The sequence below is a fragment of the Typopeltis vanoorti genome, chromosome 9 (assembly GCF_054136105.1).
Source record: "Typopeltis vanoorti isolate ZY-2024b chromosome 9, IOZ_Tvanoo_1.0, whole genome shotgun sequence".
In the NCBI taxonomy this organism is placed as follows: domain Eukaryota; kingdom Metazoa; phylum Arthropoda; class Arachnida; order Uropygi; family Thelyphonidae; genus Typopeltis; species Typopeltis vanoorti.
The window spans coordinates 50,724,745-50,748,412 of record NC_143557.1 but is presented as its reverse complement, the minus strand read 5'-3'; the positions used below and the strand labels follow the sequence as shown (position 1 = coordinate 50,748,412).

General features: G+C 35.4%; 1 protein-coding gene across 3 annotated transcripts in view; it reads right to left on the bottom strand.

The window, feature by feature from the left end:
* The window catches only part of Helz (Helicase with zinc finger), a 492,230-nt gene that overhangs the window by 183,644 nt on the left and 284,918 nt on the right, over window positions 1–23,668 (bottom strand). The window lies entirely within an intron of this gene.

Genomic DNA, 23,668 nt, shown 5'->3' with positions numbered 1-23,668 from the left:
TTCAGTTTGAAAATAACAAACTATCATTAGTGACTTGACAGAAAACAGTTTTTTTACAAGATAGAATACAAATAATTGATCATTCAAAATTAGAACAAGTCACGTGATGTTACATCACTAATCACGATATCATTTGATTGAAGAAAGATAAACATGAGAATGCAAAATAAATTACATGTATAAATTTACGATGTCACACAAAAAACTTGATTTATAAAATCATACTAAAGATATCATTAGACATATGTATCCAGATGGTTTTAAAAAAAAAATAATGAAAAAAATGTGTTATTTGGAGGAAACTTTCCCATAATTTTGAAAAGGATAGCCCAGTCATTCTGATTCAAGTTAGGTGAAGTAAGGCCTCAGCACTCTCTTTGAATAGGCGTTCAAATTTATACCAACAACTGTGTAGAAGGAGAGTTGGGGACCAGAGAATGTTGTGGTTTGTCTCTATTCCGTGTTGCGCCAATCCACACTTATCCGATTTGTTGTGAAGAATATAAGATTGATGTTCTTGTATTCTTTTTTCTAGAGCATCTGGTTTGTCTAAAGTAAGAAAGATGGCAGTCACATGGAACTTGGTATACACCAGAAAGAGACATAGTTGAGCGTTTATCTTTAGATGAGGGAAAATAAGTGGATATTTTATTAATAGGAATATAAGTAGTTGTTAAATCACATTTCTTCCCAATTCTTGAAATTGGTTCTGAAACTCCGGAGATATATGCGATTGGAACTCGACGTATTGATTCTTTGTTTTGCCTTGCAGGAGTTATTGTGTAGTCTTTTCGGACAAGGCATTTAATTTCATGTATTGTTTGATAGAAAGTTCTTTCTGTAAATGATGGGGAGTTATTGAGACAATTAGTTCTAGCTCATCGAATTGAACATTTTATGATAACTGTCTTTTGAGAAGGATAATGAGCAGATTGTTTGAGAATGTAACATCATCCGGACAGGCAGTAAAAGTGTGTTTTCTGTAAACCGATGTTGTTAATTTACCTGATGATGAGTAGATGACAAGGATGTCTAAAAAGGATAATGTGTTGTCTTTTTCAATTTCCATGATGAACTTGATACGAGGGTGTTTTTGCTCTTTCTCTCTCTCTCTCTCTCTTTTTTTTTTTAATCCTGCTGTAGATTTGTATATAGTTCTTTGTTTCTATTATATCCTTGTTTTTTCTTTGTTTCTATTACTATACATATCTTCATGTTAGCTTGGTTTAATTGTTTATCAAGTTCCTCTTATTTGTATGAGATGCTTTTCACCTTCCATGTTGCAATCTTCATTAAGTGTTCCTTTTCCCAATTTCGTTTCCCTTTACTTGAATTGTGATCTTTTACATGATAATGCATCCAGCTTTTCTTTGGATGAGACTTGAAAGCATATTAAATTTCCCAAGGGCAAGTTACTTCAAGGGTGGTCTGAAAAGTTCTCGCCCTAACAATGAAAAAACGAATTTATACTTTCAAAATTATTTTTATTTTTTAACATAATCTCCATGCTCCAGGGCCATTATCCCATCCCTGTAGTGGTTCTCAGTAAGATCTGAAAAATACCCTTCTACAGCTGCAATCACCTCTTGATTCGAAGAAAAACGCGCTGACCAGCAAGGAAGATTTTTTGTGTTGGGAATAGATGGAAGTCAGAGGGAGCCAAATCTGGGGAATAGATTTGGCTCCCTCAGATAATTTTTTTCTTCTGCAAACTGGGTCTTTTCTCACGAATTTTTTCTTCTAAACTGGTTAAAAGGTCGGAATAATATTCCCCAGTTATTGTTTTACTCTTTTCAAGATAATTAATAAACAAAATGCCTTTAGCATCCCAAAACACTGACACCATGACCTTTCCTGCTGATGGAACGGACTTTGTCTTCTTTGGCGCTGAACAACCGGCTTCTGTCTACCGTTTTGACTGCTGTTTGGATTCTGGTATGTAATGGTGAATCCAAGTCTCATCCATAGTAATAAATCGACACACAAAATCAGTATACTTTCAAGTCTCATCCAAAGAAAAGATGGACGCATCATCAGCCCTTGTTAAAACACTACAAGCACTGTTCAGAGATTTTTGTGTGAGTGCGTTTTTGATCTGCTGTGAGCAAATGCAGCACCCATATTGAACAAAGCTTTTTATTTACAATTCTTCATGCAAAATATATCCTACACATTCTTTTGAAATGCCTATAGTCTCGACAATTTCACACACTGACTCACCAGTCATCCAATACTATATTGTGTACTTGATCAATGATTTCTGGTGTTGTTACACTTTTTGGATGTGCTTCATGTTGATCACCTTCAAGGCTGGTATGGCCATGTTTAAACTCGGCAGCCCATTTCTTAATTAACAAAAATGAAGGAGAAGAGTGCCCATAAACTTTAATGAACTTCGAATGAATTTCTTTTGCCGTTAAAACTTTTACAAAGAATTTTATAGCTGCCCAATACTCAATTTTATCCATTTCAAGGGATACAGACAACACTTTTGCTTCAAACAGCTGTATAAAACAAACTACTTGATAGAATGACTTGCAATTTCACATGGATGCTTATAACAGATGTACCAACTTAGAAAAAAAAATCTTACCGATAGTGTTGCCATCTATGTTCAAGGCTGAGAAGCGTTTCAGACCACCCCAGTAGTATGTCGCTGGGAAGTCCAGTGATAGGGCTGCTACCTCATGCCTTTGGACAGGCATATCTAACAGCATTTACTCTGTTAGGGTTATACATGTATATAATGGCACAAGTTACATTAAAAATTCATCACAAAAAATGGCATTAACCATTTCATAGCTCTAGTGAAAAAGATGATGCTGGTATTTCACAAGCTAATTACAGCCACTATCACACAACAAATCTAGTTGGTATTTCCTCCAACTAGGAAAATATCCTTTTATACTGGGAATGTTCACTGATGTACATACTCAACAGAGCCCCTTTTCTGGAGGCAGACCACACTTCGAGAAGGCAGAGTTACAATACAACCAGAAGCTGTATATTGTGCATCATGTGCTCATTAGTGGCTCACAGAAATCAAAAATAATTTATGCTTAACCTTCCAACTGGCTGAAGTGGATGAAATATTCAAAACACCTTGGGATTTTTCATGGATCAGAATATGAGCAGCATTCTGCCTTTCAACATTTAATTGCCCTAATCCACCAGTAATCACTTAATGGCAACTGTACAGTCATACAATGCATTAACTTTAACAGAGTGACATTTGTGTCACTTGACTTAAAGTATACTACTTTTTTTATAATTTCATTCATTGTCCTTCAATTTGTTATTCAATTTATTTATTCCATCTGTTCCCAAAGATAAAAATGAATTTCTCATGTGTGAAAATAATCTATCCTGAAATGCGATAAGACAAGTCATAGCAATGAATTTATTTAGTAATTGTAAATTTGCCGTCTTTCATTTTTTATAATTGTTGCGTTGGAAGAAGACAATTTATGTTCTTTCATTCTACTAACAATATTACACACATTATTTTCTTAATATTTTCAAATGCTTATATTGAAATAAATCAGAACTTTTTACCCCTTTCCTTGCAAAATAAAACTATATGGATTGTCACACTTCTGTTTTAGAAATTAGTTTTCCTGGATTTATAAACAATGGGATGTGACAAAAATATATGAAACATATCCTATGTGTACTGATTCAAAATGTATGCTCATTTTGAAGATTTCCAATTCCATCCCCACCCCACTACTTTTGCTCTAGAAACGCAATTATAAATAACTACTTCTAATTTTTTATTAGTTTGAAAGTTTTCACAGAGAATGTTCAAAATCTATTACTATATTTTACTGTTTTGGCAAAAAAGAAATAAGACAGTAATTGTCACTATTGAAGCAGGTAAATATTGGATTTTTTTTTTTTTGCTATTGTCTTTAGTTTCTGAACACCAGTGTATTTCTTTATTAGGTTAATACAATATTTACGAGTAATAATTGAACTGCTACAATTTTATTTTACATACACATCAATGGTCCCCCCCACTTCAGACAAACATATTTCAGAATGAAAGTCTTATTTTTCCTGCCATTATAGTTTGTTGTTAAATGACAGGAAAAATAAGTCCTATAATGTGATAACAGGACTAGATATATAAAAATATATTGTACACATTTAATCTATATCCATATTTAAAATTACAGCTACAATGCAAGGAATTATTCATTTCATGCAACATGGTAGTTATCAAGCAGTCATTTCAGGAAATAATTGTTTCACAAAAGTAATTTTGTTCTCGAAAATCATTATTGAAGATAAAATCTGAATGGTATTATATTTTTAGGATTGCCTAAATATATAATTAGGCAATCCTAAAAAATGGTTCAAGCATTTATTTTTCTAGGCTGATACAAGATTTATATGCAATAATTGATAATAATTTTTCATACATCGATGGCATTTTTTTTTAATCTTCAAATAAAAAAATATATTTCAGAACAGAGGTTTCTGTTATTTTGTACTGTCCTTAAGAACCATAATTATATGAAAAAAAGGAGTAGAAAAAAAAATATTTAGTCTATATCTCTATTTAAAATTACACATACACTGCATATACTGTAAATAATCATGTTTTATAATCATGCTTAGTTGTGATGGCTCTGAGAAGCAGCCATGAATGTGAGTTTATCCAATTAAGGTCTTAAGTATGGAAGATTATCAATACCTCTTAATTGTGATAATCAGTGGCTACCACTTCTTATCCATGTTTCTCCAACTTTGTTATATACTTCACAAAAATCAAAGCAGATGGGGAGTCTAAATAAAATTGTTTTAATTTATATATAGTGCAAACTTAAAAATCTAATAGGATTAATTCAGAACTGTGGAATTTCTCTTGTACTTATTTATTAGTCTTATTTCTTTGTTCATAAGCAAAGCAAATTAAAAAAACATGTAATAAAGCTATTTAAAGAATTTATTATTATTACTTTGTTTTGCTAACACCACTGCAGTAGCATATGAGCATTAGCAAAACAATGATATATGAGCATATCTGTAACTACAACCAAAACAAATATAAATTATTCATTAAACTAAATATATCAAACAATAATAACTGCTTGGAAAGATATTTAAGTTAGTAAATTACCATCTTCATTTCCAGGTATGTACCCACAAAAACAGTATATTATTATTATTAAGAGAGACCACCAGGGAGTCAGGGGCTCGTCAAGAAAGGCCACATACTACACCCACCAGATATCATATTTATTCTTGAATTCATTCACACTGCTTGCACTTACAACATCCAATGGCAATCCATTCCAATCATGCACCACCCTATAAGAGAAAAATCTAGTCCTCACCCCTTCTTCCTCACCCCACCCTCCATAAATTGAAAAATTCCATCAATTGAAATCCTACATGACCCTTTCCAAAGTTTTAAGTCTCAATATTTGCCAGTGTCTGCAGTCTACAATTTCTCAATCTGCCTTCATAATCAGTATTCCACAATCCTGATATCATTTTTAGCACTCTCTTTTGCACTCTCTCTACTATATCAGAATCACAACAGAAACCAGGAGACCAGACCTGCACACAATAGTTCAAGTGAGATCTTATCAAGATCTTGTAAAGAAGCAAAATAACATCTTTATCTTTACATGTGAATGTTTGTTTCAGCATTGCAATTATCTTTTGAATTGTATTTGCAATCTTTGCTACATGGCCCCTGAACTTCAACTTCCTATCTACTAACACTCCAAGATCCCCAGCCTCAGTTTCTTCAAGCATATTCCCAACCAACATAATACAACATTGGATATCTAATCATACAGAAGTGAATGACTTTACATTTACTGACATCCATTTTCCCATGCCCACAATTCCAGCCTATTCAAATCATTCTGCAAAGACTGCATATCAAGTAGCATTCCTGATTACCTTACCTGCTGACGATGCAAATAGCTATATGTCACTTGTCAAATCCTTCCCAATTTCATTAATGTACAGATTAAATAACAGTGGACCAAGCACTAATCCTAGAAGTACGCCACTGGTTACCTTAAAATTTGCTTGCAGACCCACATTCCCCATGTACCACTTTTTGATATTGTCAGTCAGCTACCCTCTTATCCATGCTAATATTCTATATAATCCAAACCCATATTCTCCAATTTATGCAACAGTCTACCATGCTGTATTTTGTCAAAAGTCTTAGCAAAATCCAAAAGTATCATGGTGTATCCATTCCTTGTCTAGTTCAATGGTAACAGTGTTATAGAACATGAGCAAGTTTCTATAACATGACCTTCTCTTAGTAAACCCATGTTGCTCATTGCAAAGCACAGATTCATTGTCAACCCATTTCTGAATGCAAGTTCTAACCAATTTTTCCAAAATCTTCACCATCACTTCTGAGATACTAACTGGTCGATAGTTGGATACATTGCTCTTTGCACCACCCTTGTGCACTGAAATTACCATACATTCTTTCCATTCCTGAAGAATTTTCCCTGTTCTGAGACTCATATTAAACAGCATGGTCAAAGGAATAGCCAGTTCAGCTGAACACTCTTTTAGCACATGTGCTAATATCACATCAGTCCCTATTGCTGAATTCTTTATTCAGTTGTGCAACAGCTCTCTCCATCCTCATACACCTGAGTTTCTTCATCCAGTGAACAGGAAGCAGTGAGCTCAATTTCACATACACCAGGTTGATAACTTTTTAAAAAATGGGTACTCATTGAATAATCTCTTCTACATCTGTAACCCTCATGCCATCTGCATTTAGAAGAGTTATTCTTTCATAGTCATTTTTCTTTTACTTGCAGCATATTGATAGAATTCTTGTGGATTGTCTTCAGCACACAGAGCTAGTCTCTTTTCATAATCAGCCTTCGCTTTCCATACAACAGTTGTGAGTATTCTAGCCTGTTGCTTATAATTTTCATAACAGACATCATCCTTATGCACATGGTATTCCTTCCACATCATACTTTTCTTATAAATCTCTTGCTTAATAAGATTACACATGCATTTGACTCCTATCCTATTTATTCTTTGAACTCTTGGGACACACTCTGATATCACATGTTTAAGTATTGTTTAAATGCTTCCCATGCACTGTCAATATTCTTCTCAACCAGCAACCGATCCCATTCCAATGAACTCAATATACTTCTCAGTTGGTCATAATTTCCTAATTTGTAGTTCAGCATGTAACCTTTTCTGACTGGTACATTCATAAACTTAGTCACTTCTCAAGTGAGTTTCACATGATCACTGTCACCAACTGGAGACAGAATAGTTACATATTTAACTGAAACACACTCTGACACTATAATCAAATTTAACACTCTTTGACCTCGAGTTCCTTCTGTCACGTGCTGCTTGAGGAAATTGTCCCACAACAGCTCAAATGCATTTTATTCTTCTCATGCAAATGAGGTTCTACTGCTACCCAATCAATATTTGGATAATTAAATTCTCCCATTATGATTACTCTTTTCATGCTCATCTTGTCTATATGTTGATGCATTTCTTCATCACTAGCAACCGATTCACCAGGTCTGTAACAACACCCCATCCCATTACATAATTGAACTTGTAAGATTCCACCTCACACCAGATGGCTTCAAACTCACTGCCACATGAAATATTGTTAGTACCACTACAATCATAGGTCTCAACTCGAACTGGATTCAAGTCACGAATATCATTAGCAGCAAGCCCCCTCCTCTCCTATCTTCTCTATCCATCCTAAAAAATAGTGTACCTTTTACATTCAATACCAGTTATTAGGTCTGATTCTGATAGCCACGTCTCACTAATGCCTACAATCTGAAGTCCCAACATATTGACTAAGGAACAAACTCTATCCCTTTGTTTCTGATACTACTAGCATTCGTGTACAGATTATACGAATTGTCTTGTCTTGCAGTTTGCATGACACAGTTGACAACTTGCAGATATCTATTCTTCTTCTCTAGTGCCTTATACATATAGACAGTGCCGTAGGTGGGGGAGCGGTCTGCCCCAGGCAGCACTTTTTGGTGGTTTCACATGAGACAATTTTATTTGTCGACGATTCTTTTAAGTTAAATTAGTAATTTTTATTACTTAATTAATAATTAGTTTTTAACAACTATACTTACAACTAAAATAAACAAAATATAAATATAACAAAACCGTTACATTTCCCTATCATACTATAATTCAAATTCTTAAAAATAAAACAATAAAACCCATGGTAAAGCGATTGCTTTATTGGTTATTGCTTATAGCTGCAGCAGGCACTGCACAGTCAGTACACATTTGTGAAAACGTATTGTTTTTTTTTTTCCTTCTAATTTTGCATATAACTAAGGTCATCGACAGGGTTTTAGGCTCCCGGTAATAATATTTCTGCGGTTCCCTATTATATTAGGTTTTTTGCTTAACACTTGTGATGTGTGTATAAAAATTAACAAGCATGATTCCAAAATGCTAAAATGCCTAATTCATCATTAGTTTTTGCTTAAATATGCTACATATTTATTGTATTCTTTATCTATGGTTAGTCTAGAGCAGGGGTGGGCAACCCAATAACTTTTTTTCAGGCACACAATCCAGGGCTCACCTTAATAATTAAATAAATAAATACATTATAAACATCTTTGCTGACTTCTATATTTTAACTTAATATAATACAATTTTATGAAGTACAGCTATACCAAAAAAAAAAAAAAATGCAATAAAGAAGCAAACCCTACCAACTGTTTTAGTAATAATAAGTAATAAGAAACAAAGCTCCTATTTACAAGCCTATATACAAGTTTCATCCAGTTCAGTTGTTGCATCATTCGCCAGGCAGCGTGACGTGCCGTGACTCCTTTACCATCATTTGATATATCTTTTCGTGTTTTGTAAAGAATGTATCCGTTTTCTTAAGTGTGATATATGTGGTGATTTTTGGAAACTAAAGTTTTCAGTTTTTTCGTAAAATCCTGGCATATATCTCGCACCACAATTGCTATTTCCTGTATATATGGGGATTTGGATTTTATTAAATAATAAGTCATTAAAATATGGATTGGAAGTATTTATTGTCAATTAATGTTTAACTTATTAGATATAAAAGCAAATTTCCTTTACATTGCCATAAACATACCGTATTTACTGGAATATAACTCGCACTTTTTTCCCCCAAAAATTAAAGCTAAAAATCATGGTGCGAGATATATGTGGTGATTTTTGGAAACTAAAGTTTTCAGTTTTTTTCGTAAAATCCTGGCATATATCTCGCACCACAATTGCTATTTCCTGTTTATAGTGCAGTTTCTTTGTATGCATCCTACACATATAGTGTCATCTTCTTTCCCATTATTTCAAGAAAAAATTACCAGTAATTTACATGGCTTGAGATACTTAATGAACAATCCTTCACAAATGACTAATGAACAGATGCTACGGTACTAGGCCAGTAAAGATAGAGCAGCGATGAGCATATAATTGGTGCGGTATTAACAAAAGATCTTGCGAGTCAAACATGAAAGCAAGCCGACAATTTTTGAATTGAAATGCTAATTCCCTTCAACCAAATTCAATATCTGAAATTGCCATAAAGATATTCACTATATATTTCTTAGTTTTAACATGTTTACAAATTTTAACACTTTCCATTTATTTTTATTGCTGTGGTTTGAGCTGGGAGGGGGGGGAAGGACAGACTCCAGTACATCTAGTTTTCAGTTAGAACCGTGTTTGCCAGTGCAACATATGATTTTGCTAGGGATCCCATTTTTTGAAAACAAAAAACCGGGACACAATAAATTTTGTCGAAACAAGGGTTAAGAGAAATAAATTTTATTCATTAACATTATGCATTTTAAAACAAAAAAATTAAATATTTATTTGAATTTGAATATGATTTATTAATGTAGATAACATAAATGTTTATACATACGTCAAATAAATAGAATTCTAATAACAACACTTAAACACAGATGACAATACTTAAACACGTAACACTTAAATCAAACATTAATAAGTATATGAAATATAAAGCCATAGAATAAAGATGAAAATGAAAGGAAAAAGATCCTTCAGTTTTTCATTGAAATTACACTTTCTTCTGGGCATTTTGTAACAAACGGTATAACTTTATTAATTTAAAAAATACAATATTCACAATTAATACGAGAATGCAAGAATACGAAATGAACAGTTCAAAACTAGGTTATATCACATACCCTGTAGCGATATAAAAACAATTTAGCACCTGACACGTGAAGCTTAGTTCGCATAGCGTACGAGGTCCAAAATGTTTCTCATTGGTTGAAAGAAAATGAACTATCATGGCGCGTTAATATTCAAAAACATGTCTACCAACGAGAAACATTTCATCAGATATCATACGCTATGAGAACTAAGCTTGAGACAAAAGATTGCTAAAAATTTAGGGCCGACCAGACGAACGAAATAGATGCCGTGGTTGCGATTAGTTAAACATACAGTTGGACGACTATCTCCTTCATTCCGACATTCTTTTCTCCGGCTGAATGAAATGTATGGAATTAAATCGTTTTTCCAAAATTCTAACATTCTGGTAATTCACCGAACTACAAAATAAATGTCTCTGCTTTTTGTTTTGTAAACATACATTTTTAAAAGCACCCAAAAATATTACGACTTGTACTTATTAGAAATGTTAATATTTTTTTAAGTATAGTTTCTGGGAAAATTCCCATGTTACTCCTCTTAAACACTATTAATATAATTACGGCTATTATAGCCTGTTTTTGTTTAGGAGTGTCCCTTATTTTAATACATTGGCTAACATTACTCAAAAAAGGGTTATATATATATTTTTAGGGCATTATGGGTGAGTATAGAAGGCAATTATGGCAGAATAAAAGAGGTGGAAAAATTTTGTACATACCTTGTTTTTGGTTCTATGATGCCTTCCAATTCCAAGATCCTGCTGAAGGTTGTTTATAAACGGGGGGGGGGGGGGACATTGGGGTGTGTTTTGACGTGGGAAATAAGTTTGGAAACCCGGGTTACTATTAATAATATATATATATATATATATTATTTTGTTTAGGGCCGCATTTTTTTTTGTGTGTGTGTGGGGGGGGGGGGACGAAGGGGAAGGGTATCCTTTAAAATACGGACGACCTATTCTGGAAAATAAATAGCACTACTCAATCCCATGATGACATCCTCACCTCACTAAATGCAACTTCATTATACACCAACGTGGATGTCCCCAGAACATTATACATAGTACACACACTACTCACTGAGGACCACACACACATGCAAAAATTAACACCAAATGACATCATTAGCTTGATCAAACTCACAATATCCGCCAACTTCTTTAAATTCAACAACTCCTTATATGCTCAAATTTTCGGTCTCCCAATGGGCCAAAACATCAGTGGACAACTATTTTCTGGCACACATTGAATCACTTATACTCCCCCCACTGGCATCACCTTTTATGGCAGATACACAGACGATATTCTATGCATTGGCAAACCCTCACACATCTCCGCCTTACAAACATCCCTCAACGATTATAGCAAAAGACTACCTACAATTCACCATGGAAACAGAACAGAACAAATCCATCAATTTCTTAAACCTGACATTAATCAGAAGCCTTAACAGGATAGCCACGAAGATATTCCACAAACCCACACATATCGGAAACTACCTCCATTTCAACTCATACCACTCATATTCCGTTAAAAAATCAGTCATCCTATCACAATTTATCAATGCTTACAAATTCTCAACCAACAGTGGTTATCTTAACACAGAACTAAAGTATTTAACACAGGTTTTTAAAAATCACAACTACCCCACACATTTAATAAATTACGTGAACAATACGACAAAATCCCGTCTTAACAATAATACAACCAAAACAGACTTCCCGACACGTATGGTCATCAAATTGTCATACATCCAAAACACATACAAAGTCTACAAATACATTTTCAAAAACACGGACTATAAGCTAGTATTCACCACGAACCAAAAATTAGCAACTCTCCTAAAACCTACTAAATCTCTCACTCACAAAGAAATATTCGAACACCACAACGTAGTCTACAAATTTCCTTGTCAAAAAGACTGTGACATCACCTACACTGGCTCTACAATTAGGTCTTTATGGACTAGACTAAAAGAGCACTTCGGGGATTGCAATATTCCCATTCCGGAATATCTGAACACAAAAAAACATCGCAACATCAAAAAAAACAAAAAAAAAAACAATGAGTACAGGGAAGACAGAAATTGCAGCTCACGCCGTTGAACTAAAACGTATCCCCCAAATCGACAAGGCCATAATCATAGACAAACAAGACAATGCTTAGAATATCCGAAAACTATTGCCATAAAATGCGATGAAAATTCTATCAACATCCACTGCCCCTACCTAATTTCCGAATGTTGGATGATCCAGAACTTACAAATTAAGCCACGCTTCTGGCCATGTATAGCGACCACAAATGCCCTAATTTGGCAGATGCAACTTGCAGCCTTGACATAGCCCTACACTCATTCTGACAAGGTTCCGATGATGGTCAGACGACGACCGAAACGGTCCACACCCCGTTAACCCCTGTCCCAGTTTCCACATAAGGATACCCTTCCCCTTCATTCCCCCCCCCCCCCACAAAAAATGCGACCCTAAACAAAATAATATATATATATATATATTTATATATATATTATTTTAATAGTAACCCGGGTTTCCAAACTTATTTCCCACATCAAAACACACCCCCATGTCCCAACCCCCATTTATAAACAACCTTCAGTAGGATCTTGGAATTGGAAAGCATCATAGAACCAAAAACAAGGTATGTACAAAATTTTTCCACCTCTTTTATTCTGCCATAATTGCCTTCTATACTCACCCATAATGCCCTAAAAAAATATATATATATAACCCTTTTTTGAGTAATGTTAGCCAATGTATTAAAATAAGGGACACTCCTAAACAAAAACAGGTTATAATAGCTGTAATTATATTAATATTTTTATACTCTAAAAAATCCAGGACATTTAGCGTCCCGAACTAAACACATAGGGATGCCAGGACAGAAGTAATAAAACCAGGACTGTCCCGGGATGTATGGGATCCCTAGGTTTTGCTTGAGTTTAAATGGCATAGTTTCTGTGGGAAAGGAACATGCGATTCATTAGTTAGTGCCATTTTTATCCCAGTTGTCTCTAATTGCACTATTTGTTGAGAAATATATTACACAGACTGCAAATGTCTCTGTACCTTATTCAGTGATAGAAGAAAACGACCTGTTTTTACTTCTGTCTGCAGTCACTATTGGCTACTGCAGAAGGCGTGTAGTTTACCATGGGAAGTGAGTTACTATCGCCCTGAAACGTGTTTAAACTTCTTTTTTTTTTTCTGTGCGAGGTATACGCAAAACTTTTCAATTTCTTTTTTCTATAAAGTGAAATCAGGAGTGCGAGTTATATTCGAGTAAATTCGGTAAGTTATTTTTAAAGCTATGTGAAATGTATTATCAATATTCAGGGTTATGAAGTGTTATCTGCACGTGATTAGATTGCATGCGTACCCTTCTCTTTCATTTGCATAGGTCGGCTTATAATTGTACTAATTTTTGGTTTGCTTAAACTTGGTTGGTATATGCAGAGAGTGATTATGATGAGATTTTCCAAATCCAAATTATAATTTTTGTCAGTGTCTATATGTCTCTGGTCACATTTTTACACCCCATAATCTGATTTTCATTAAAGTTAAAAGTTGCATGAAGAAAGCAATTATTTAATAATTATTCAATTATATATATATATATTTGCTACCTGCTCTTTAGAGATCGAGCACAATGTCACAACCACCAGCAAAGAAACAGACATTCAAATGAAATTAGACAATTTAAAGAATGCTGAACTGAAAAATTTTGCATGATTAAGAAAGATAATAAAGCATTATGCATTTTATGTTCCAAATCAGTTGTTTGTAAGACTTCTTATATAAAGAAACATTTTGAAACTGCTCATAAGAAATTAAGTAATAAAAGTGAGTAAGAACAGAGAGAGTTAATTTCTCATGAACTGAACAAGACAAAAAAAAAAAAAAAAAAACAGTCCGATATGTTGATGAAATTTATTTCAGGTAGACCTAGTTCCAACTTAGTTGCTGCTAGTTTTGAGGTTTTCAAAAGTTGTTGGCGAACATGGAAAACCACTCAGTGATGGGGAGTATTAAAGAAGCATGGCTAGAATGTGCTCCTTTCCATTTTGACAATCTTTCAGAAAAGGTAAAAATTATTCAGCGGATTAAAGAATTGTCTGTGAGTAGAAAAACAATTAAGGATAGGATACTCAAGTTGGAAAGGAATACAGCAGAACAATTAACAAAAGTTTGGCTTCATGTAAGTTCTTTTCTATTTGTGTTGATGAGAGCACAGACATTACATCAGCTAGACTGGCAATCTTCGCTCGATTTTGTAGAGATGACGAAGCATGCAAGGAGAGGATTTACCTTGTAATACTACCTGAGCATATCATTGGGGTTGAAATATGTAAAGCAGTTATGAACGAATTATCTATTCGGCAAATTGATATTTAAAAAGTGGTATCCGTCACAACAGTTGGTGCGCCCAGCATGATTGGTAAGAAAGCAGGATTTGTAAATCTGTTTGCAAAATATGGTGGTCATCCACTGATAGGTTTTTCATTGCATCCTACATGAGGAGAATTTATGTGCAAACGCTGGCCTAAAGGAACTTCAAGAAGTGATGCAAACAGTAACCAAGGTAGTTAATTACATTTCTGCACCTGCTTTGAATAAAAGACAATTTCAGAATCTATCGAATGAGGTGGATTCAGTGTACAACAATGTTTGTTGGCTTAGTCGAGGTCTTGTTCAGAAACGATTTGTTGAATGCCTGGATGAGATAAATCTCTTTTTGACTAATCAACAAATGTGTTATAAAGAAATGTATGACATCGTGTGGGTTTGTAAACTAATGTTTTTTGCAGATTTTTGCGAACATTGAAATAACTTGAACCTCAAACTACAGGACACGAAAATATCTTCAAATAAACTTGGAGATGTTTTCGTGGATAAATATGGATGATTTTGAAATGCAGTTGATTAATTTTCAAAGTAGCTCAATTTGGATGCAGAAATTTGTTGATCTCAGAGTTGACTTGGAAAATATTGAAAAGGAGCGATTAGAGACGGGAGTAACAGAGAGAAGTGCAGAAAAGCACTTCTTTCTTTTTAATAGATTATATATTATCTAAGAACTTGGAATGCTATTCCCGAAACTTTTGTATGTTTATAAACCCTTGCATTATAATATTAAAAATAGATAACAGCATTATTATCTATTTTTGGATATACATATTCTTGTGAATCATTGTTCTCAGTGATGAACTTTGTTAATTCTCTTAACAGGAGTACCTTACATATGAATTAGTAGCGCATGCATATCTCTACAGGTTACAAAATATAAACCTGATATAAATTGTCTTTCATTAGTGATGTAGTAACAGCAGAAGTCTCATTGATGCTAAATAAATAAAATGTCCACTATTTTTCTTTCTCTAGTTTTGATTTGATGTTTTCTGCTAAAAATGTTAAAGATTAATTTCTTTTAATATATTACGTAGGTAAAATAACAATTTATCTGTAATGTTTATGTATTAATAGTAAAGGATTAAGAAGTAATAAAATTATATCTTTTATTTTATTTTATTGTGCTTTAGTCAAGTAAAACGATTATGAGATTGAGCACTGCAATATATTGGAAACACTTGAAAAAATTTATGTCTGACTGATCTTTATAAAAAAAAAAATTCAGAATTATTATTTGCTCTTGCTGATGTTAAAATTGCATCTTTAAATTGTGCGGCTTTATATGGCAGCTAGAATTACACTTAAATGCAAATAAAAAAATATTCACACTATCAACAGAGTAGAAGGACTTGAGTAAAAATTCCGTCACTAATTTTTACATTGATTCAATCTTACATAATTTACAATAATCACTCTTACAATATTCTTTGATTTTACCATTCTAGTGTGATTATTTGAAAAGGTCTTCCCAATACTTAAAACACACCAAATAATAATATGTTGCCCCAAAATTTCGGTTGGCACATGAGAAAATTTTGCATCAAAGATTTGGCGATTTTGGCATGCCCACTATATTTTGAGGAAGAAGATGATGACATCATATAGCAAGTAATAAAGCTGAATTATCATTTTTAGTATTTTATCACAATCAAATTGCCATCATCAGCACTAGCATATGGGTAACTGCATGCAGGTATATGCACCTAAGTTTGCAATTCATATATATTTTTTTTTCTTTTATAGAAATTGATTAATTCTTTCAAAGTTTCTTAAATAGATTCTTCATAAGATAAAGCAGGTTTGTTTTTGCCAATGAAAATGCATATTTTTTTCAACGACATCAGAAAATTAGTTTTTTTTTTTTTTAAATAATACCCCCCCACCTCCCCCCTGCTTGAGTCATGCTGGTCCATTTCAGAATATTCTGGATATCAAGAATAAATTAATGTTGGTACACGAAATTATTTTTAACATTTGAAAGGGATGTTACATAGTTTCTTTCTGAATTGATAATAATGCTCGTTGTTTATTTCCTCAACCTTATGGTTGGTTGATAGGATAGCAATATGCTACCTTTAATAGAGAATAATGATTATAGAACCAGGTGTTTCCTGTTGCCTTCCTTGCCCTACAGTAAGTATTTATGACTGGCTTGCCTATTTTGAGGGATGAAAAACCTGAGTTTCCTAGAGGAAAAAAAAAAACCCCACCTCTGTACGAGACCAGCTAACTCATCTTTGGTCAAAAGAGACCAGATAAAGGTTCCTCCTGTCAGGGAGGAACCTTTATCTGGTTTATAAAAGTGATGGGTTTTTCTCAACATATTATCATGTTGTTAGCTAATTTTTTTATGCTGAGGAAAAAGCCATGGCAAGAACGGGTGTTGGATTAACTGATTGGCTTCATACAGGCAAGCATGCCTACTTTTTCACTTGTTCAGTATCTATGCTTAGGACACGTGTAGCATGGGATGAAATGAAGAAGATAGGAATTAGAATTAGGTGGTGGATGGCTCAGCAATCTGAGATATACCGATGATACAATACTCCTTTATAATGACAGGAAAGTAAATGAGATCAGCAAGGACAGAGGACAGACTCCACCCTGGTAAAAAAAATATAATGGTTACTAAAGGAAGTGAAGACAGAGAAGACTTGAGAAATAAGCATAACTTAATGAAGAAATATGTATGAAATATCAATGTGAAGAATTGCTATTCAGAAGACACCAGAGCTTCTGATTAGTAAAAGATTAGCAATGGCCAGCACAAAAATCAGAGAATTATCTGAAGTCTGGAAAGTAAGCTCTCTATCACTACAGGATCAAAGTTGAGGATTCTATAGATGCAGTGGTTTTTTTCAGTAGCTACCTATCGACATGAAAATCTGAAATTAAAGAAGTCTCGTTGGAACATGATAGCCGCTTTTGATATGTGATGTTAAAGAGATCATTGGGGATCTTATAAACTGAAAGGCAGAAAAATTAATAGGTCTATGAAAGACCAACATGCAGCCTTAAGGGTACTGACAGAACAAAGCTGAAATACTTCGAACATACAGAAAGAATGGAAAGATGACCTCTCTAAACAGTAACTGAGGTTAGAGTACTAGGAAAAAGGAGAAGTGGTAAGCACACAATGGGATGGATGCATGGTGCATTTGGAGTGAATGGTCTTCAGAGAGGGTATGTCTGAAAAAAATCACACAATGGGACGGACCATCAGGTGAGAATTTATGTGGACACATCACCAAGGTGCAGGGTGACCATACAGCATCTACTGATATTCAATGAAATTATGTATGATTCCTTTCCCCACAAGGATGGCACTTGAGCTTTTGTGAGATCCGACAGTGCTTAACAGAGGATGCCAAATTTAGAATCCTTTGCTTCTGACTTCATGTGAATTAAGGTTCCCTTGTCCCATTTAGTAAGTAACATTCAATCTCTGTATTTACCATCTCGAAATTCTAAAAACCTCTCTGACCTCTTATCCCCCAAACTTGACTTCTGAAATACTAAACTATACCAAATAGAGGTCAGCTTCCTAGGTGACTGAAATGGACAGCTAGCTTCCCCTTTTCAATTATACTGAACTGAGATGGAAGAGTTGCTTAAGTATCTGCTATACGCAATGATCTGTCAATGATACATCTACCAACACAAAACCTCGGAGAGAAGACTGTTTTTCTTAACCAGTTCTCTTTCCAGATACAGCAGTTCCCTGTATTTTGCCACTCTGCTATTTCACCCCCTTTCAAATATAACCATGATCCTTATACTCGCCATATGGTTCACTCTTTCACCACGTCTTGCAGATCTTCCACACACTTCTTCTCTCAAATGACTTAAGGCATGTGCATAACTGATAATAGGCTGCAAGCTAGGGGTAGCTTGCAGAACAGTTGGTACAATTGTTAAGAATAAAGCTGAAGTGTTTGAGGAAATTGAAAATGCTATGATAGTCCATACCAAATTGATTTTACTGTACTTTTGTATAACCTTGTGCATTATTTAGCTTTCACACACATTCACAAGTGATAGCACATTTTTTATGTTTTTTGGTGGCCAAAATGCATTTATAAGCTAAATAAAGGCTAGGTTCTGGTTCTGCTTTTGGCCGATTTCCAGTTTTCGCCTCTGCTCTGGTCTCTAACCCAGCAAATAAAGTGGGAGGGGACACCTGTATATAATAGAGGTCAGCTCTCTTCTCTTTGACCCAGACAATAATCTCATGCAGTTTTTCCTCTCACACAATCCCCAACCTACTTCCATTCTCCTGTTATGTGACACCATAAGGTTGCCAAGTGAGACAAACCCCTGGAACTTCTCTTTTTTGAGATCAGGCTACTTACTGTTTCCACTTCTGATCCAAACTGCTGCTTTGAGTGAGTCACAGAAATTATTCTTACCAACATGAAGGTCTTCATTACCCACTCTATCCAATCTCTCTCTCTCTCTCACACACACACAATTTCAAACAATTATTTCTCAACAGTTGTACAAAGGCAGTTCAAGAAAAAAAATTCAGCACACTGCAGGTGACTTATAACAAGAATTTCAGCTTCATACTCAGCCTATATTGAAGCATGCAAAACAACTATCAGGAAATCCAAATCTGACTTTGAAAGAGTTAACAGCAGAGACTCTGACTGCTGTCAAATGGCAGTCATACCTTCTGGTCCCTTGCAAAGAAAGATGTTAGATCTGATACATTCTTCTCACCTGATTCCTGCACAGATGAAAAGGCAAACCATCCTCCTAACATACCAGAAACAATGTGCCCATATGTGTCTTTTGGTTTTTCAGCAAAAAAAAAAAAAAAAAGGATCTTAAATAACTTAGAAAAACAAAAAATCTCTTTATCCCAAAAGGCACCTAAATTGATCCATGAAGGCAAGCATATATCCAATGTATTTCATAAACAAGAAGATCAAAGTCTGCCACCAAACTACTGACTGATCGCCATCATTTCAGTTAATGATGTTGACCTCCTAAATAATGGAGGTCGACAGTCAACTTCTCCTCCACCTAGAGGTCCACCAGCTGTTAGCTTGCATCAGTCACTGGACGTGTCATGGGAAGGTTTGGAGAAACACAATGTTGCAATTGACATTTCCAGGTCATGTCTGTCATTGATGCTTCCGTAGTAAATTATCAACCGTCACTGCCCTCCGACCTTGTATGTTACTGAGGGTGGAAGGTAAATTATGAATGCATGTTATAGTGGGTTTCTTGTCTTCAAGATTCTCTGCCTATGTACAGGAAGAGGACAGGTGATAGAACAGAGCCCTGAGGCATTCCTGCATTGGCTTCCTCTAGTTGAGCTTCTCCACCAAATGCATTAGTGTCTCAGTGCTCTATTCTATCACTTATTCTCTTACTCTTATACATTAATGACTTTCTCAATGACCAATAATCCCATCTGCATTCAACAAACCATACAGTGCTCAAACATGCCAAGCTTCCCCCCCCCCTTTTTATATTGATCCCATATATGAGAGGTTGAAGGACCTATAAGCACATCAGTGATGTCTGAGATGCATGTGAGGAGTCAAATAGAAGTTTATTGCCATTTTTTGAAGAGTTGTAGGTTGCAGCTGACTGGAAATACTTCTTATGATAAGTTGTTCCAGAGGACACAGGTAAATGGAATAAAAGAGGAAGAAGAAAAGCAGGTTCGGTACGTTTGCAGATGCACAATAAAGGGGTGCCAGGCAGATGCTGCTCTTGTATTAATAAGTGCAACAGAAAGTGGAGGAATGATGGTTGCCAGTTTGGAGCAATGACCATTTAAGTACCTACAGAATAGACACAGAGCTGAAATAGAGAGTGTGAATCTGTAAAGAGGGATCATCTATGAGATGAAATTGCTCTCTTCTGGACATCAACAATTTTTTGAGAAGTTTTAGGTGTTCCATGCCAAATATGCAAGTAGTATTGTAAACATGGATGGATTTGGGATTTGTATATTATTAAGAGTTGGTTGAGTGTAAAATAGCATCTTGAAAGAAAAAGAATGTCTAGTTATTTTGGATGCTGAGGAAATTATTGTTGTGATGTGTTCATGTCAGGAGAGGTCGGAGGTAAATATTAGTCCAAGCAGAGAGATTTGATCTTGTCTGGTGATATGTATATTACTGAGAATAAGAGAATATGTACTGAGATTTCTTCTGTGAGAGAAGAGGCAGGACTGTGTTTGGGAGGCACTGAACGTGACCAGTTTGTCTTCACCCCATTGAAGGATAGTAGTACGTAGATCAGTGTTTAAGGCACCAGTAATGGATGATCTTGATTCTTGAGATATCTGTGCAGTGTGTCGTTTGTCAAATGAATGGGATAAATTAAGAGCACTATTGTCTGCAAAACTGTGGATAGGATTAGTGATTGGGATTAGTGATGGGGGGAGCCGGTCACTTATGTACAAGAGAGAGAGAGAGAGAGAGAAAGAAGGTAGATGACAGTACACAGCCTTGAAGTACTCCTGTATATCATGGCTGATGTCTCCTCAAGGAGCCGTCACCCATGACACACATGAACAACCAGAGAGGAAGCTAGAAATCCAATTACAGAGGTGGCTGAGGGTAGACCAAAGGATGGCAGTTAGCAGTTTAGCAGGCCTTGACACTAGAAATGATCAAAAGATCTGAAAACGTCAAGAGTTAGCAAAGTTTTGGCAAACCTTTCCATTGCTTTGCCACACTTTTTGGTAAACCAGGGCTTGGAAAGTGTGCGAGGATTCCCAGTGGGGGGGTGAAGGCTTTAATGCCTGTAAGGATAATTTCTAACTTGTTCAGAGCAGGTGTTAGGGTTGGATGAGTTGAAGCAGTAGTCTGCCATGGGAAAAGAGGATTAGAAGTTCCAAAGGTCATTCCATTTGGTACCTTTGCTGTGCCAGAGGATGTGAGGTTGGAAGTGGATTGAGAGAGGGCATTCTGAGAGAGGAGACTTGTTCAAGATTATGGTCTGAGTTGCCAAGAGGGGACGTGACATCTACAGTGTATTTGGAGAGAGAATTAGTTAAAAAGAGATGCACAGTGCTGGGTGTGTCAAGAGAATTGTCAGGAATTCGTACCGATAGATGAGCAGTTTGCATTAGGTTATTGTATATGGCAATCATCCAGCTTGGTTGTTGATGTTGCAAAAGAGGAATCAGTTGGAATTATGGACATTGAGGTCGCTTAGGAAGATGACTTCGCTGTTTGGATTACTTGATTGCAGATGATCAAGTATCATGGAGAGCAATGTGAAGACGTCTAAGTAGTTATTGGAGTTTGGAGAATGGTAAATGTAGAAAATGAATATTACTAGATGAGGCAAGGAAACCTTGGGCTAGAGGAGATCGAAAGCAGTGGATTCTAGATTAGCCACTCTGGCATGAAATGTTTGATCTTACAAAGACACAGGTGCTACCCGTGTCGCAAAAGGAATTGTGTAGTATGTAATTTCGAGATTGGAGGTAGATATAGACGCTACTTGGGTTTCTGTCAAGAGTAGGAGGTATAGTCTGGATGACTGTAAGTGATAGCAAATGTCATTTATGTTGGTATTAATGCTATGGATGGTAGTGAAGCGAATTTGAAACTGAGAATTTATGAGGAGATTCTAACATGGTTTGTTTGTAGTGATTGGTTATGTTGTGTATTTTTTATTGCAATCAGTTTATGAAGGAGATTTATTTTCTGTTGCAAGTGTCACTGTCATTGTTTGTAAGGTTCATCATTAGTTTGAAGGATATGCAGTGAGAATACTCTTGGAGATTATATCCATACAGAGAGTGACCAGTCTTCTTACCATAATGTGGCCTCAACATACCCCTACTTAGACTCTCCCTCTCTAGGCATGACCTGGAAGAGTATATGGCAGTGGGATTATGTACCAGTTGATAGGAAAGCCTCCTGCCTCATTAACAGGTTTGGGCCAATGCACTATCTGGCAGTTAACATGCATAACCACTGTTTTAATTGATGAAATGGAGTAAGTTATGGATCTCTAAGTACATATGGCATGGGATCAAAGGGTATCACTCTCATTGCACAGAAAAGGTGGAGAGAAACAGAAACCAGAATCCCTGCTCTGGAGACCAAACATGGCTTATGCCACTGCAAGCCTTCAATAATTCAGGTGGTGGCATTTCACTGGGAAACAAAAGGACTAGGTGGCATTTCCTCCAACCAGGAAAATATCCTTTTGCAGCAGGAATGCTTGCTACGTGCACGAGAGCACCTTTTGTGCAAACAATCAATTTCTTAAACACTGATCAACATAATGTTCTTCAGTGGGGCAATGATAGCCTGGTCACTTTCAATGTCACTAGAATGAGGTCTTGCCTTCTTTCGTGCAAAAACTAACTTAAACTAGTTTCCCTTACCTTCAATAATATGTAAATCACCAAACAATAACAGATCTCTCTAGAAATACACTTTTATTAATACAGACCAGTATTTTACAAATAAACATTTATTAAAACCTACCAGTTTCGCCAGCAAACTGTCTGGCTTTTTCAAGGTATTACGGAGATATGAAAGTAAATGCAAATTAAAAGGAACATAAAAAACGTTGTAAACCAAACTAGTATCTATGGTTACACGTTTCGCGTGACAGAGATGGCTTATTGTTCTTATTCATTATCACGCATGCGCGTTTGTTGTAGACTTGCAATGTGATTACTGGCCAGCTGCAGTTCAGATTGACTGAGAGAGAGGATCAAGTTTTTCCACGAACTGTTGAGAATTATACCCTGATTTCTGTTGAGGTTTCCGCCGGTTATTAGTACTATTGTGGCTTCCTTAAAAACACGATGCCTGTAGTCGTCATCGAGATATGGCATGGAGCTGTTTTGCCAATCTATCGTGTGGTTAGACGTGCAGAAATGATGTGCTAAGCCGGAAGAAATGCTTCTGTTGTGGTTTACGTCACCAACATGTTCTTTTTGTCTAATTTCTAAACTTCGTGAAGTTTGTCCAATGTAGGCAAGACCACAGGAGCAGGGAATGTAATATACTCCTGGATATTTGTAGAAAGGAACTTTATCTTTTGGAGATCCTAAAACTTGTCTGATGT